This window comes from Lynx canadensis, chromosome B3, assembly GCF_007474595.2.
Source record: "Lynx canadensis isolate LIC74 chromosome B3, mLynCan4.pri.v2, whole genome shotgun sequence".
Lineage (NCBI taxonomy): Eukaryota > Metazoa > Chordata > Mammalia > Carnivora > Felidae > Lynx > Lynx canadensis.
The window spans coordinates 136,648,657-136,662,078 of NC_044308.2; positions in this window are offsets into that span (position 1 = coordinate 136,648,657).

Consider the following 13,422-nt stretch of genomic DNA (forward strand, 5'->3'; position numbering starts at 1 on the left):
GATCTGAAGCAGGCTCCAGGCTCTGAGCTGTCAGTACAGAGCCTGACGCGGGGCTCGAACCAACAAGCCATGAGATCGTAACCTGAGCTGAAGTCGGACGCTTAACCAACTGAGCCACCCAGGCACCTCTTTAAACTTTTTTTTAAAGTTTATTTATTTACTTATTTTGAGAGAGAGTGAGTGAGTAGGGGAGGGTCAGAGAGAGAGGGAGAAAGAGAATCCCAAGTGGGCTCTGAGCTGTCAGCACAGAGCCCAACACGGGGCTCCAACCCGAGACCTGGAGATCACGATCTGAGCGGAAGTCAGATGCTTCACCGACTGAGCCACCCAGGTGCCCCCCCAGCCTGCTGTTTGAATCTCATCTCTCAATTTTCTGCCATTTGTACCCAGTGGCTCAGTCACACCAGATCACTACCCATTCCCTGCCTCACGGGCCAAGATCCACACCCCATGTCAGTCACTAGCAGCAGCTGCTAGGCTGCTGTATGACATCCTCACTCTGGGACCCAGACCCCTTCCCAGGTGCTGCTGGTCACAGTGGCGGTGGGGAAAGGAAGCACAGTGAGCCCATTCCCATAAGGGACACACATCACTTCTGCACACATTTACGTGTTCAGGGTCAACACAGCATCTTTCCGGGAGAGGGGCGGCAGACCTGACAGCCCACCTTCACTTCAAACTCCCAAACTCTGGGGCGCCTGGGTGGCTCAGTCAGTCGAGCGTCTGACTTCGGCTCAGTCCGTGGGTTCAAGCCCCACGTCGGGCTCTGTGCTGACCGCTCAGAGCCTGGAGCCTGTTTCAGATTCTGTGTCTCCCTCTCTCTCTGCCCCTCCCCTGCTCGTGTACTCTCCTTCTCTCAAAAATAAACAAACATTAAAAAAATTAAAAAAAAAAAAACCCAAATCCCTGGCACTCTTTATTTAGAAAATACTCTTAAATAGATTAAAAAATCTATTGCCAAGCTTTTTCAAGTTTACAGATATATGAGAATTTTTATAAGTGACAGGTTCACAGGGCTTCCAACATTAATTAACAATAGAACTCTTTCCGTATACCAGTTTAAAAAAAGAATATTCAAAGAGTGAGCCTGGTTTTCGTTTGTTTGGTCTTTTGAAAACAGTTACTGTCTCACTTATAATTAAAATTCCTTTTATATAGAAGAAACCTTTTTTTTTAGAAATAAATCCACTTGGAAAGGAGATCCATTTCTTGTTGCAAAAACAAATAAAGTCAACAAATTTGAAAACACCTATACTAGTAAAAGCAACAAAATATGCAACGTATCTTTAAGAACCAGAGTAAACACATATGGCGTCTGTCTTTCTCTGACTTATTTCACTTAGCATCACACTCTCCAGTTCCATCCACGTTGCTACAAAAGGCCAGATTTCATTCTTTCTCATTGCCCGGCCATAGCACTGCTAGGAATTTACCCAAGGGATATAGGAGTGCTGACGCAGAGGGGCACTTGGACCCCAATGTTTATAGCAGCACTTTTAAGGCTTTCAACATAATTCTTCATCTTGTAAAGATACAATGTGAGATGCTCTTTTTACAAAACTCATTATATTGATAGTATCTTTCAAATCAAGACACTTGGAATGACTCTGTATCTTAATGTAAAAAATTACAGAGTTTTTTTTTGTAAAATTAAACATATCAGTAATATAGTTGCTTGCCCAAGATATAAGGGAAGAGTTTCATGTATGATGCTGCTTTTATAAACATACCCCAGAATCCTGTGCATATTTTAGTCTAAATGGATACTGTGTCCGTGCCTACACTCTTTTCCCATAAAAATACTGTTTTGACTTAATAATGAAGTGTTGAAAAATATATATTCTTCAGTACGTTTTTCCCTTAGAATTTCACCAAAAAACAATCATTTTTTTAGATACACTTTGTTGCTGCCACAGGATGTAAGAATCTAGCAAACCTGCTAATTTGAGACATATTAGACTCAGTGTCGTCATCCAACCATAAGCAAACCACCCACGTGAGGAGTTTCTTCTAGTCAATCTCCGTTTTGGATCTTCAGCAACATTTTATCTCGTTCACTAAACAGTGTCTGCTGACAGATGAGTTCACTGCTATCCTGTGGTTTTCGCTATATTATTTGAATCATTTTTACTATGACCAACAATATGCGTCTTTTTGTTTTCGCTATTAAGAAAGAAAGATAGAAAGAGACTTCCCCCATAAAGATGGTCGTATTCTTTTTCCTGATCTGGGTCCTGCCCATTCGGATGTGTTCATTTTGTGAGTAATTAATGAGCCATGCGTTCGTCGTTTTTGCTTGTTTCTATATGTGTATTACACCTCGATGCAAAGTGTTTAAGGAGATTTCTCAAATGTGCTGTCGAAATGAATACCATTTTGTAATGTTCCAGATTGAGCGACACATGATCTTAGACACCGCTGCAGAAACTTACAGATGGGTCTTGGTTCTTAAACTAACTGGGATCATTCCGTACTCTTCAAGCTAACATGTCAAGGAACGATATTCACTGAGGGGTGAATTTGCCAGAACTGCGTTCAGCTGGAAGTAACACAAAACCTGACCCCCAAAACCCCCTGGTTGAACAGATTAGAGGGTTGCTTTTTCTCACCTCACAGAAAGATGACAGTTCCTGGCACTGTCTCAGCAGCTCAAAGATGTCAGGACGAGTCTGTACCACCGTCTTGCCCTTTCTCTCATGATGACAATACAGCGGCCACATCACTGGTCGGCACATCTGCATTCCAGAAGGAGGAGGAAGCCATAAGGGGGAGGGGTACTGCCTATGTGAGAAAAAGAGAGTTCTCCAAAAATCCTTAGAAGAGGTCTCACTATTTCTCTTTAGCCAGATTTCTGCCCCGGTGCTCATCCTCAGTAGCACGGAGAGGGGGAAATGGAGCTTTTTCGCTGGGCACATGGGTATTCCTACAAGAGGAGAGGCAGTGGGCGGGGTCTCCAGGAAAGGCCTGGCGTAGTTAGTTACCGACCATGGGTGTCAACCTGTGCTTCAGACGGTCTCTGTGGCCTCTTGAGCACTTTGGCTGGTTCCTTATGGGATGTGGCTTGGCCGCCAAAGTCCCTTGCAGCGGGGCTGATGGGAACCAGTACCAGGAGGATGTGCAGGCCACGGGGAGCCCACAGCAGCCTTTGTGCGAGTGCGGAGAAGGTGTTCCATCCAGGCGGACACAGCCCCACATGTGGCAGGAAGAACTGGCCAGAGGGGTATAGGTGGGATTTCAGGCCCCACTCGCCTCCTGCTTGTGTGCCTCTGTGCAGTGCACAACCTGCACAACTGTATATGGCCGCCTCTAGTGCAAGACGTGTCGGTTCTGCCATTTTCTGTTGGGACAGTTCTCTTTGCAGAATCCACAGCTTCTCGCAGGACTCTCTTTAGGTGGGTTACCCATTTGCTAGTGTTCCTTACCGGTTAACCCCTGGGTAATATATTCTGTATAAAAACTAAACAAAGTTCTAGTTTTTCTTCTTCCCCCGCCCCCGCCAGTGTACACTTTGCTTTAACACCCTCGTACTGTATGGGGGGTGGGGGGACCAGCTCTCGTGAAAGCTACATTCCAGCGGGGCAAGATGGACAGCAAGCAGAAAAATGGGTACAATGATTTCAGGTAGGCATCATTGCCTTGGGGGGACTACATGATGCCATGTGATTTGCAGCGACCACGGGCAGAAGGTGGAGAAAGCTTTCTATGGAGTGTCACCGAGGCCCTCCCTGAGGACGTTGTATTTGAGCAGAGACCTACATGACAAGAAGGATCTACCTTGGAAGTGTTCTCCTGGCAGGGGGAATAGGACGGACGTGCAAAGGCCCTGAGGCATGACTAAGCTTAGCATTCTGGAGGAACGGAAAGAAGAATAGTGAGGCCGGAGGGACACGAGCGAAGGGAAGGCGGCAGTAGGAGGTGAAGCCGCAAAGTAGGGGGGAGCCTGGTCGTTGTGTGTCCTCTGGGTCATCGTCAGGACTCTGGGTATCATCTCACGTGAAACGAGACGCCATCGGACATGGGAGTGGCAAAGCCTACCCCTTCCCAAACGCTGGGAAGTCTTCAAGCTCCTTGGGAAAGAGGGCCGTGCCTGGCCTTGTGTCCCCAGATCTCTGCATGCTGCTGGCACATAGATGGCTGAGCGCACGGCTGCCTGGCCTTCAGGCATCTCAGGTTGCACCTCAGCACGTGCCTGTATCATCTCTTGTCCAACGTCAAAGGCACCTTCTCCTTACCCAGGCTTCGGGACACAATCCCAAGAACGCTCGTCACCCCTGTCTGTATTCTCAGGCCGTGGTCCCCTTGTCCACACCTGCAGGAGGGGCACGCTCTACGGGAACCTTGGCTCCAGGCCCGGCTGGAAACAGGCAGAAAATGGGGGGCTTCATCTCCCTTATTCTAGATTCTGTTCTTCTTTTAATGTAACCCCGGGGTGTGACAAGAGGAGAGGAACATTAATTGAGCACCCGTTATGTGCATGATTGAAGCTGCTCCTAATAGCTTCGTGGGGGAGGTGTCCCCACTTATACATGAGGACTCTGGAGCTCAGGCAGCCGAGACATTTAAACTGTCACCAGTTGTTTGGCAATAGAGCTGAGTTCTGTAGGCTCTCAAGAACCCACCTCTTCCAGAAGCCTGGGCTGGTTCCAGATACTGGCAGTTCCCACACCTGCTCCCCAGAGGGGCCTGCACTGTGCCCCTGACAGTCTCCCTGGCTCTGTTTCTGCCGGGCAATCACCCATTCTCTGGTTCTTTGATGGACCTCCCAAATGCCCCCTTCACCTCCTGTCCCTGCTTCCTTCCCCAACTCTGTTATCTCAGCCCCACCCTGGCAAAGGAAAGCAATGTGGCCCCAGAAACCCTAGGCAGAGAGAGAGAGAGAGAGAGAATGAGGGAACAGGCTCTAATCCGGCCTGGTTCGTGAATCCTCACCAACCTCTCTGTGCCTCAGTTTCCCCAGAGGGTTGGAATCAGTCAGCCAGTCCCCACGCGGGGCTTAGCATGCCTTCGGGAACGTGGTGCCAGCTAAGGGTCCTGTCTCTGGATCAAGGCACGGTGCGAAGAACCCCCCGGTGGGCCTAGGGGAGCTGCCATGGGCACCCCTGCCGGCTCAGGGGGTCAGACCCACGGATGCGGCGGGGGGGGGGCGGGAGCCAAGGGTGCGGATCAGACGGGAGTGAAGACGTGCAGAAGGAGTGCAGGAGCGAAGCCGGGAAGCTGGGGAAACCTAGGTCAACCGCTGTTGCAATCGCGTTCCCCAGAAAAGTTCATCCAGCCAAGGCCACCTTTGTCCGGGAAAAATGTAACAGACACAATCGAGGGAGGGCAGCAGGGGGCTGAGGCTAAAAGTTCCAAAGGTTTATCAGCCTCGGGGCCTTGGGGGGATGAGGAAACAAAGACAAAACAAGCAACAAAAGCCTCTCCATCATGCTTGTCACCGGGACAGCGTGACAACGTCATCTAATTTGCTGTTCGGTTCACAAACGAGTCCTGGCAGGTGTTCAGCTCTTCAAAATTTAGGAAACACCTTCCCACCCGTTACCTCAAGAGATACGTCCAACAGGGGCGCCCGGGTGGCTCAGTCGGTTAAGCGTCCGACTTCTGCTCAGGTCATGATCTCGCGGTCCGTGAGTTCGAGCCCCGCGTCGGGCTCTGTGCTGACCGTTCGGAGCCCGGAGCCTGCTTCGGATTCTGCGTCTCCCTCTCTCTCTGCCGCTCCCCTGCTCACACTATGTCTCTGTCTGTCAAAAATAAAATAAACATTAAAAACATAAAGAAATACGTCCATCGGAGCTGCGAGGGGAGTATCCTCACTCCCATTTTGCAGATGAGCAAGTCGAAGCTCGCACTGGTGACAGCACTTGGCCAAGCGGAGCAGAGGCGAAGGCTGAAGTCAGAATATACTGGAGCGCTGGCTTCAAAGACACCACAGATGGAGGGGTGAGCAAGGAGAAAGGGGGGGCCCACCGAGACGGCGCAATTGGACTGGCCAGCCTGGAGCCAGAGCCCAGAGACGCTTGCCCAGGGCCTCCTCAAGGACAAAATTCCCCAGAAGCGTCATTCTGGCGAGCAACTGGTCTCCATCCTACAACAACGTAACATACCGCGTGCATCCCCGTGCTGGTCCGTTTGCCATGAGTCAATCCAGAGGATTTAGGAATTACAAGAAAAATTCTCTCCGAGGGAATCTGTTCCTTCCCAACCTGTATTCCAATATCTGTCCTAAGATCAGCTCAGACCAGAGTTCCAAGCAGCCACTAGGAGCTGGTCGGAAGCCAGTGCCAAGATGCACCGATAGCCCATCTTTAGGCTTCACGCGATTCAGCCCAGTTCAGCCAACTCTTCCAGAACATTCCTGCTGGACTCGCAGAGCTTCATCGTAGAGACCTCTCATCCCATCTCATAACTGTGGCGGCACGTTGGCCTACAGTCACGCTACCCCTCGTTGACCCATCATAAACCAGGGTTTCTCGGCCACGGCACGACCGACGTTCTTCGTGATGGGCTCTTTCTTGTGCACGGTAAGGTCTCTCTCCGGTCTCTACCCACTACAAGCTCGTGGCGCCCAATCCCCCCATCTGTGACCACCCCGTGCGTCTCAAAGACACTGCCCGATGTCCCCTAGGGGGCGCGCTCACCCCAGATCGAGAACCAGGGCACCGAAACGCCTCTCGGCCCCAACATTATCTGGTTCTCAGAGTTTAGGCAGGACACGTGGAGCGACTCCAGGTCCCTGAAGGGCTCGGATGCGTTTCTGTGCCATCTGCTGGCAACCCTCCCATCAGCGATGCAAACACATCTGGAAGACGGGTGCCCAGAGGCTCCGCCTGGGGAAACGGCTGGACAAGAGAGAAGGTTCAGACTTGCGTGTGTGCTTCGTAGAAGATTCACATGTTAGGCCAGAAACCAAGGCGAGAAGGGTCCTGAGGGGAAAAACTGCAGGCTCCTCTACGCCAGCATGTCCCAAACGGGGACAATTCTGCCTCCCTGGGGACATGTGGCCATGTCTGGAGACATTTTGGGTGGTCACACCTACGTGCTACTGTCACCTAGTGCGTAGAGATCTGGGTTGCGGCTAAAAATCCTACAGTTCATAGGGCGCCTGGGTGGCTCAGTCGGTTAGGCATCTGACTCTTGGCTTCAGCTCGGGTCATGATCTCACGGTTCATGAGTTCGAGCCCCGTGTCGGGCTCTGCGCTGACAGTGTGGAGCCTGCGTAGGATTCTCTCTCTCCCTCTCCCTCTCTGCCGCTCCCCTGCTGGCTCTGTCTCTCTCTTAAAATAAATACATACATTTAATAAATAAATAAATAAATAATAATAAAAGAAAACTCTTAAGTCTGGGACTGTTTGGAACATCCACTGTCCACGTCACCAACGACCCCAAAACCTCAGTGGCTGAAAACGACGATCACTTGATCTGCGCCGGGTTCAGTGGGCTGGGAGTTCAGGCAGCGGTCAGCCAGCGGGGGTCTTCTGCTCTATGTGGTGCTGGCCGGGGTCATTCACTCGGATGCCCTCAGACCCTGTCTGGGCTGGGCCGGAAGGGTCATCTGCATGTCTGGAGCCTCCGTCCTGTGACCTCTGTCTCCACTGGTTGTCTTGGGCTTCCTGACAACATGGTGGTCCCAGGGAGTCTCACGTGGTAGCTGGTTTCCAAGAAGGAACGTTCTAGCATGTGAAAGCAGAAGCTGCCAGTGTCAAGGCTCGCCCTCGGGAGTTTACAAAGCACCACTTTTGCCTCCATGTTAAGACAAGTCCCAAGGGAATCCCTCACTCAGGAGGAGAGGCAGCCTCCACTTCCGGATGGGAGGACCAGGAAAGACTTTGACGCCATATTGAATTCACCACAGGGACTGGTCCCGTCGCAGGCCCTGCTTGAAGAACCCAGATTGTTAGGCTCCAGGCACATGGGGTAGCGCCCCACCCTAGGCTACTACCTTGAGGAGTGTGATTATTCACACGGCGCACGAGCCAGATGATGGCTAAGCAATAAAGGATGGGCTTATTGAACACACTTACGCTAAGGACAAAATTGACAGAGAACGTCAGCCCAACTTAAGAGAATATCATCTCTTTATTTGTAAAGTGTGTTAATAACTGTGCTAGTTACACCCCTGTTGGTTGCCAAGGGACTTAGGACACTTTGGGTTTCATAAACAAAGGATTGTAAGGCTGCCAGAGAACCTTCTGGAATCCAACATCATGTGGAACAGCCAGACCATAGGAGGGACTTGTTGCCTTTCGCTCAGTTACGTCATCGGTCTCAGCCTGAGGCGCAGAGGCACCGAGGACCTTCCCGTGTGTTGGGGGAAAACCCTAGGGAAGGGGGTTGTTGAGAACCAGAGGAGGGATAGACTCTGTCCCAGCCAGCTTCGGCTGCCGTCACAGAGCACCACAGATCTGGGGGCTTAAACAACAGGTATTCACTGCTCTGTGGGCTGAAAGTCCCAGCCCCGGGGTCAACGGTGTCGGTTCTTTCTGAGGGCCGTGAGGAACACGGTTACTCAAGATCCCTCCCCTTGGCTTGTAGATGGCCGTCTTCTTGCTGTGTGTTCACACCGTGTTCTCCCCCTGAGCACGTCTGTGTTCTGATCTCCTCTTCTTATAGGGACACCACTCACATTGGATTAGGGCCCGTCCTAATGACCTCATATTAACTTAATTAGCTCTTTTAAGACCCTGTCTCAAAAAGTTACATTCTGGGCACTGGAGGGGGAGTTGGGCCTTCAACATGTGACGGGGTGGGGGACACACGGTTCGGCCCCTAACACACCTCCCCCAACTAAAATTTGGTACGGACGTTGAATGATGACACGACACGTACACCCAGGGGGCATAGAAAGGTTACCACTCACACAGTGAGACTTTCTGGAGTGAGCAGGCTCCCAAGGTGGTCCAGAAGTGGCTTGAGAAAGCAAGACTGAAGGCTGGGCTTGGGATTTTGACGGTGGTTGGTGGGTGAGCTGGGTGAGGGTTCCCAGGCAAACCAATGGGCTTTTTCATCAACTCGCCCGGAAGGGGGCAGAAGGGCGAGGGCGGGGTGAGGCTTAACGGCCACCAGCAGCCAAACATCAGGGTTGCTGGAGGCGGGAGTGGGCAGGGGGATGGGCTAAATGCACGAGGGGCATTAAGGAGGGCTCTTTTGGGGACGAGCACTGGGTGTTATATGTAAGAGATGAATCACTGGGTTCTATTCCTGAGGGCAAGACTGCACAGTATGTTAACTAACTTGAATATAAATAAAAAGGAGAAAAAAAACCCTATGGATATCAGGCTATGGCAAAATAATAATAATAATAATAATATTGTAGAAGTCACAAAAAAATGGAATCAGGCTCTATTACAAGAGCCTGCTGTCAATCCTCTACATCTGCCCAATCATTTATAAAACCCATTCCTTCTCATTTCCCCATTTCCTCGGCCCTAAAGTGCTGAGATCCAGAGATCTCTGAGCTGAGGGATGAAGAGGTTCATGGGCAGGTGCTTCAAAGCCTAAACTTTGCTCCGAGCTGTAGAGAACGGTGCTTGTAGAAGAGCCTGGGGGGCTGGAGCCATGGTGGGGAGAGAGACAGAGTTTGGAGGACCCAGCTGGCCCTTGGAAACAAGAAACCCTCGTGCCCTCCCTTCCCTCTCTGTTCAGAATGATTTCTACCTTCTGGAATAATCTGCTCAGGATCAGACAGAAAATCCTCATGGCTAGGATGACAGCCAGAGAAAGGAGCCAAAAGCCCTTAAATCAAACCAAACGGGGATCCACCCAAATGTCATCTCCTCCATGAAGCCTGCCCCCCCCCCCCGTGTCCCCCTTCCAATCCCTTGCTCTGTGGCTTGTGACCTTGCCCGGGGCCGTCTTCTGTTCATGCCTGCTCCTGGTCAGACCTTGTCTCCTGACCCCTGGGATCAAGGTTGTATCTTATGCACCTGCGAGTCCCCAATTCCTACCTGTCCCTGTCCTTTCCCACCAGCTTGCCTTTCATGTCCTGACCCCCCCGGGCACACCGGCATCTTTGCATTTGTCCTCATTCCACGCTCCCTTCTTCTGCAAGACATCGCACATGCTGTTCCCCTTTCTGGCACCGTGTTCCGCACGGCACCCCCCTGCTTTCACTTGGCGCCTCCTCATCCGCTCTTGGCCCAAGTGTCTGTTCCTCGGGAAACCCCTCCTAACCTCCCTTCGCTGCCCCTGGCGAGAGCAAATCCCCATACGGTCAATGCCAACTCCTGAACTTCCCCTTCGGAACCGCGTGTTGTGGGGTGGCTACAGCCGGGTGTTGGGCTCACCCTCTCCAGCCCCCTCAAAGGAGGACAGAGTGATGTTGCTCCTAACGATGGAGCTCAGTAAATAGCTGGAACGACTGAGCAAGTGAATGGATGGATGAATGCAAGGACCCGTGGGTGTTTCTGTTTCTCTTCCAGCCCCGAGCAAGCCTGAGCTCGGAGGGGAAGGGAGCCTGGGGTGGTGGGCGCAGAGGTGTGCCTTGTTTTCTGAGCCCAGTTCTGTCATTTACTTGCTTTGGGCAAGTTGCATCCCTTTCTGCAAGAGGAGGTGTTTGGCTGGATGAGCTAGCTTTAAAGCTCTTTCGTGACAGCGGAGGGTCCGCTGTACTGTCTTAAACACAAACCTCCCCTTTGTCACCCAAAGCCCGGGAGTGGAGGGTTACAGGAATGCCTGACCCTGGAGACGCCACTGCGATTAAGAAGTGGTGGCGCGCCCTCTGGTGGTCGAACGGCAAACTGCGGGAACCGGGCCCCCGCAAAGCCCTTGCTTCCGGGCAGAGGGTGATTTTTTGCAAGACTTCTTGGGGGAGCTCCTTAAAATGCAATTCCTCCACCCACCCTATGCCAGCCCCATGACTCTGATTCAGGAAACTTGAGGGAAAGCCTGTGGTTCTTCGCTTTTAAGAAGCACCCGCTCATGGAGGACCCGAACCCATATTTTGAGGAATGTTGGCCTTGGGCAAAAAGCAGCGAATCGGTCAGTGTCCCAGCGGCCTATGTGGGCAGCTGTCTCCATCCAGCCTGTGACCTTGAGTGTGGCTTCAGGAAGTAGCAGGGCCAGGTTCGCACACAATCTCACCCTCAGAGGCTCTCACTCCCAGCATCCCCTGGTTAAAGAAAGCCCTGTTCCTTTGGAGGGGAAAGTGGGGGGTGTTGTGGGCTGAGATTAAACCATCCGTTTCTAATAGAGGCCAGAGTGGAAGGTGCTGGGGCTCCTGGGTGGCTCAGTCGGTGAAGCATCCGACTTTTGATACCAGTTCGGGTCACGATCTCAGGGTCGTGAGATGGAGCCCCGCGTTGGGCTCTGCATTGAACACGGAACCTGCTTGTGATTCTCTCTCTTCCTATCTCTCTGCCCCTCCCCTGTTCACACACACACACACTCTCTCTCTAAAATAAATAAATAAATATTAATTTACATTAAAAAAAAAGAAAGAAAGTGGAGGCTACGGTCTTGGGCTTTGGAACCAGATATCCCCGGGTTCAAACCCCAGCTCTCCCATGTACTAGCTGCGTGACCCTAAGCGAGATACTTGATCTCTCCTGGCCTCCACTCGATCTCCCAGTTGATGGGAGAAAGCGCACTTCGTGGGATCCCTAGGAAGAGGGATGCTCCCTGGGCTGAGCATTGAACGTTAGAGGGAAGGCGACGGACGCAGAGGGAAAAATCAATAAAATCCTGTCCCCGTTTCCAAAGAGCCCAGAGTCTCTTTGGGGGACATGAGATGCTGTGGTTTCAACGGCTCCTGCTCTACATCTGGGGTGGTTTGTTGCCCTACAATACGTGACCCCCATGCATGTGTACCCTACATATCTCAAAGCCAGGCACAAGGTGGTGGGTCAGAGGGGGACAGGGAAATAGACGCGGTGAGTCCGCAGGAAGTCTGAGCAGCCCGCCTGCACCTTCCACACTTTCCAGACAGTCAGCAGGTGTCTGCCCTCCCCCGCTCACGCTTTGTCTCACTTTCTCTCTCAGAAATAAATAAACGTTAAAAATTTTTTTTAACGTTTATTTATTTTTGAGAAAGAGAGAGACAGAGTATGAATGGGGGAGGGTCAGAGAGAGAGGGAGACACAGAATCTGAAACAGGTTCCAGGCTCTGAGCCATCAGCCCAGAGCCTGACACGGGGCTCGAACTCACAGACCGCGAGATCCTGACCTGAGCCGAAGTCGGACGCTTAACCGTCTGAGCCACCCAGGCGCCCCATAAATGAACATTTAAAAAAAAAATGAGGCTTCAGAGAAATCTGTTGCCCTTCATCATGTAAGGGCAGGGCCAAGAGGCACCAGCTGTGAATCAGGAGGGGGACCCTCACCAGAATGTAACCATGCTGGCCCTGGGACCATGAGCCCGTCATTCTCGACAGGGTCCCAGGGGAGGCCGTCCCCCCCGCTCCCCTCCCTTCTCTCTGTAATTCTCCACCTTCTCCCCACTTCTAAATCCTCCTTCCTGCCAGGAAAGCATCTAAGAGTCAAGAGACCAGTGCTCAGCCACCTTTTTGGTGAAGTTTTTGCAAGGCAGGGGGTCCTCTGGACTGTAACGTTCATTACCTTCGCGCTTCTGTCAAAACCGAGACTGGAAGGGCCTCATTGTTGATATTCTGTATGTGCCTGTACCCATTTTTTTTTTTAAAGACTGGAAATAAATAAATTCAATCTAGCTATAGCTGAATGACAGGCTTACCAATGATTTTATTTCCTTCTTTAGACTTTGTACGTTCCCAGATTTTTCCTAGCCTCCATATTACATCGACAATCAACTTAAAAACGATGACAGCCTTTTGAAGGACAATACCCTGGCTTCCCCTCGAGTCCAGAGAATGCGAAAGGGGTTGGGGGTGGTTAGGAGGCAAGGACAGCTTAAGCTGTCACACACGTGCTGGATTGGGAAACCAGGACGTCCACAGAGGACGGGGTCTCAAGCTGCAAAGCGACAGCGGGAGGGTCCCCAGGGAGTGAGCCTCACGATCATGTACAGCACAGGCTGCTGCTCAAGATGCTGGGAAAGTAGCCCCCCCTCGACAGCCTCACCCCTGCCCCATGGCTGTCCATTCATTCATTCGTTCGTGTGTTCATACACTTCCACGAGGCATCTTCTCTAAGCCAGTCTTGTTCTGATAACAGAGATACAAATCTCTCTGTGACACGATCTGTTGCTCTTCGGGGCCTCACGGATGGTTAATGTGAAACTCCTGGCATTCCAGGGTACGACGTGCAAGGTTTTCACACTCCGTAAGCCCACCCAGAGGCCTAAGGACAGCAAGCAGCCAGATACTGGGCGGGAGTGAGCTCTGAGCTTGTGGCCGAGCCAGGGTTGCCGGCCTCCGTCCCCATCCTCCGTGCCCCCGGGGGTGACTCCTTTAAGGATCTGAAGGTCCTTTCCATCTTTCCCTGACGCAGGATGTTTTCTGTGGGAGAAAACAG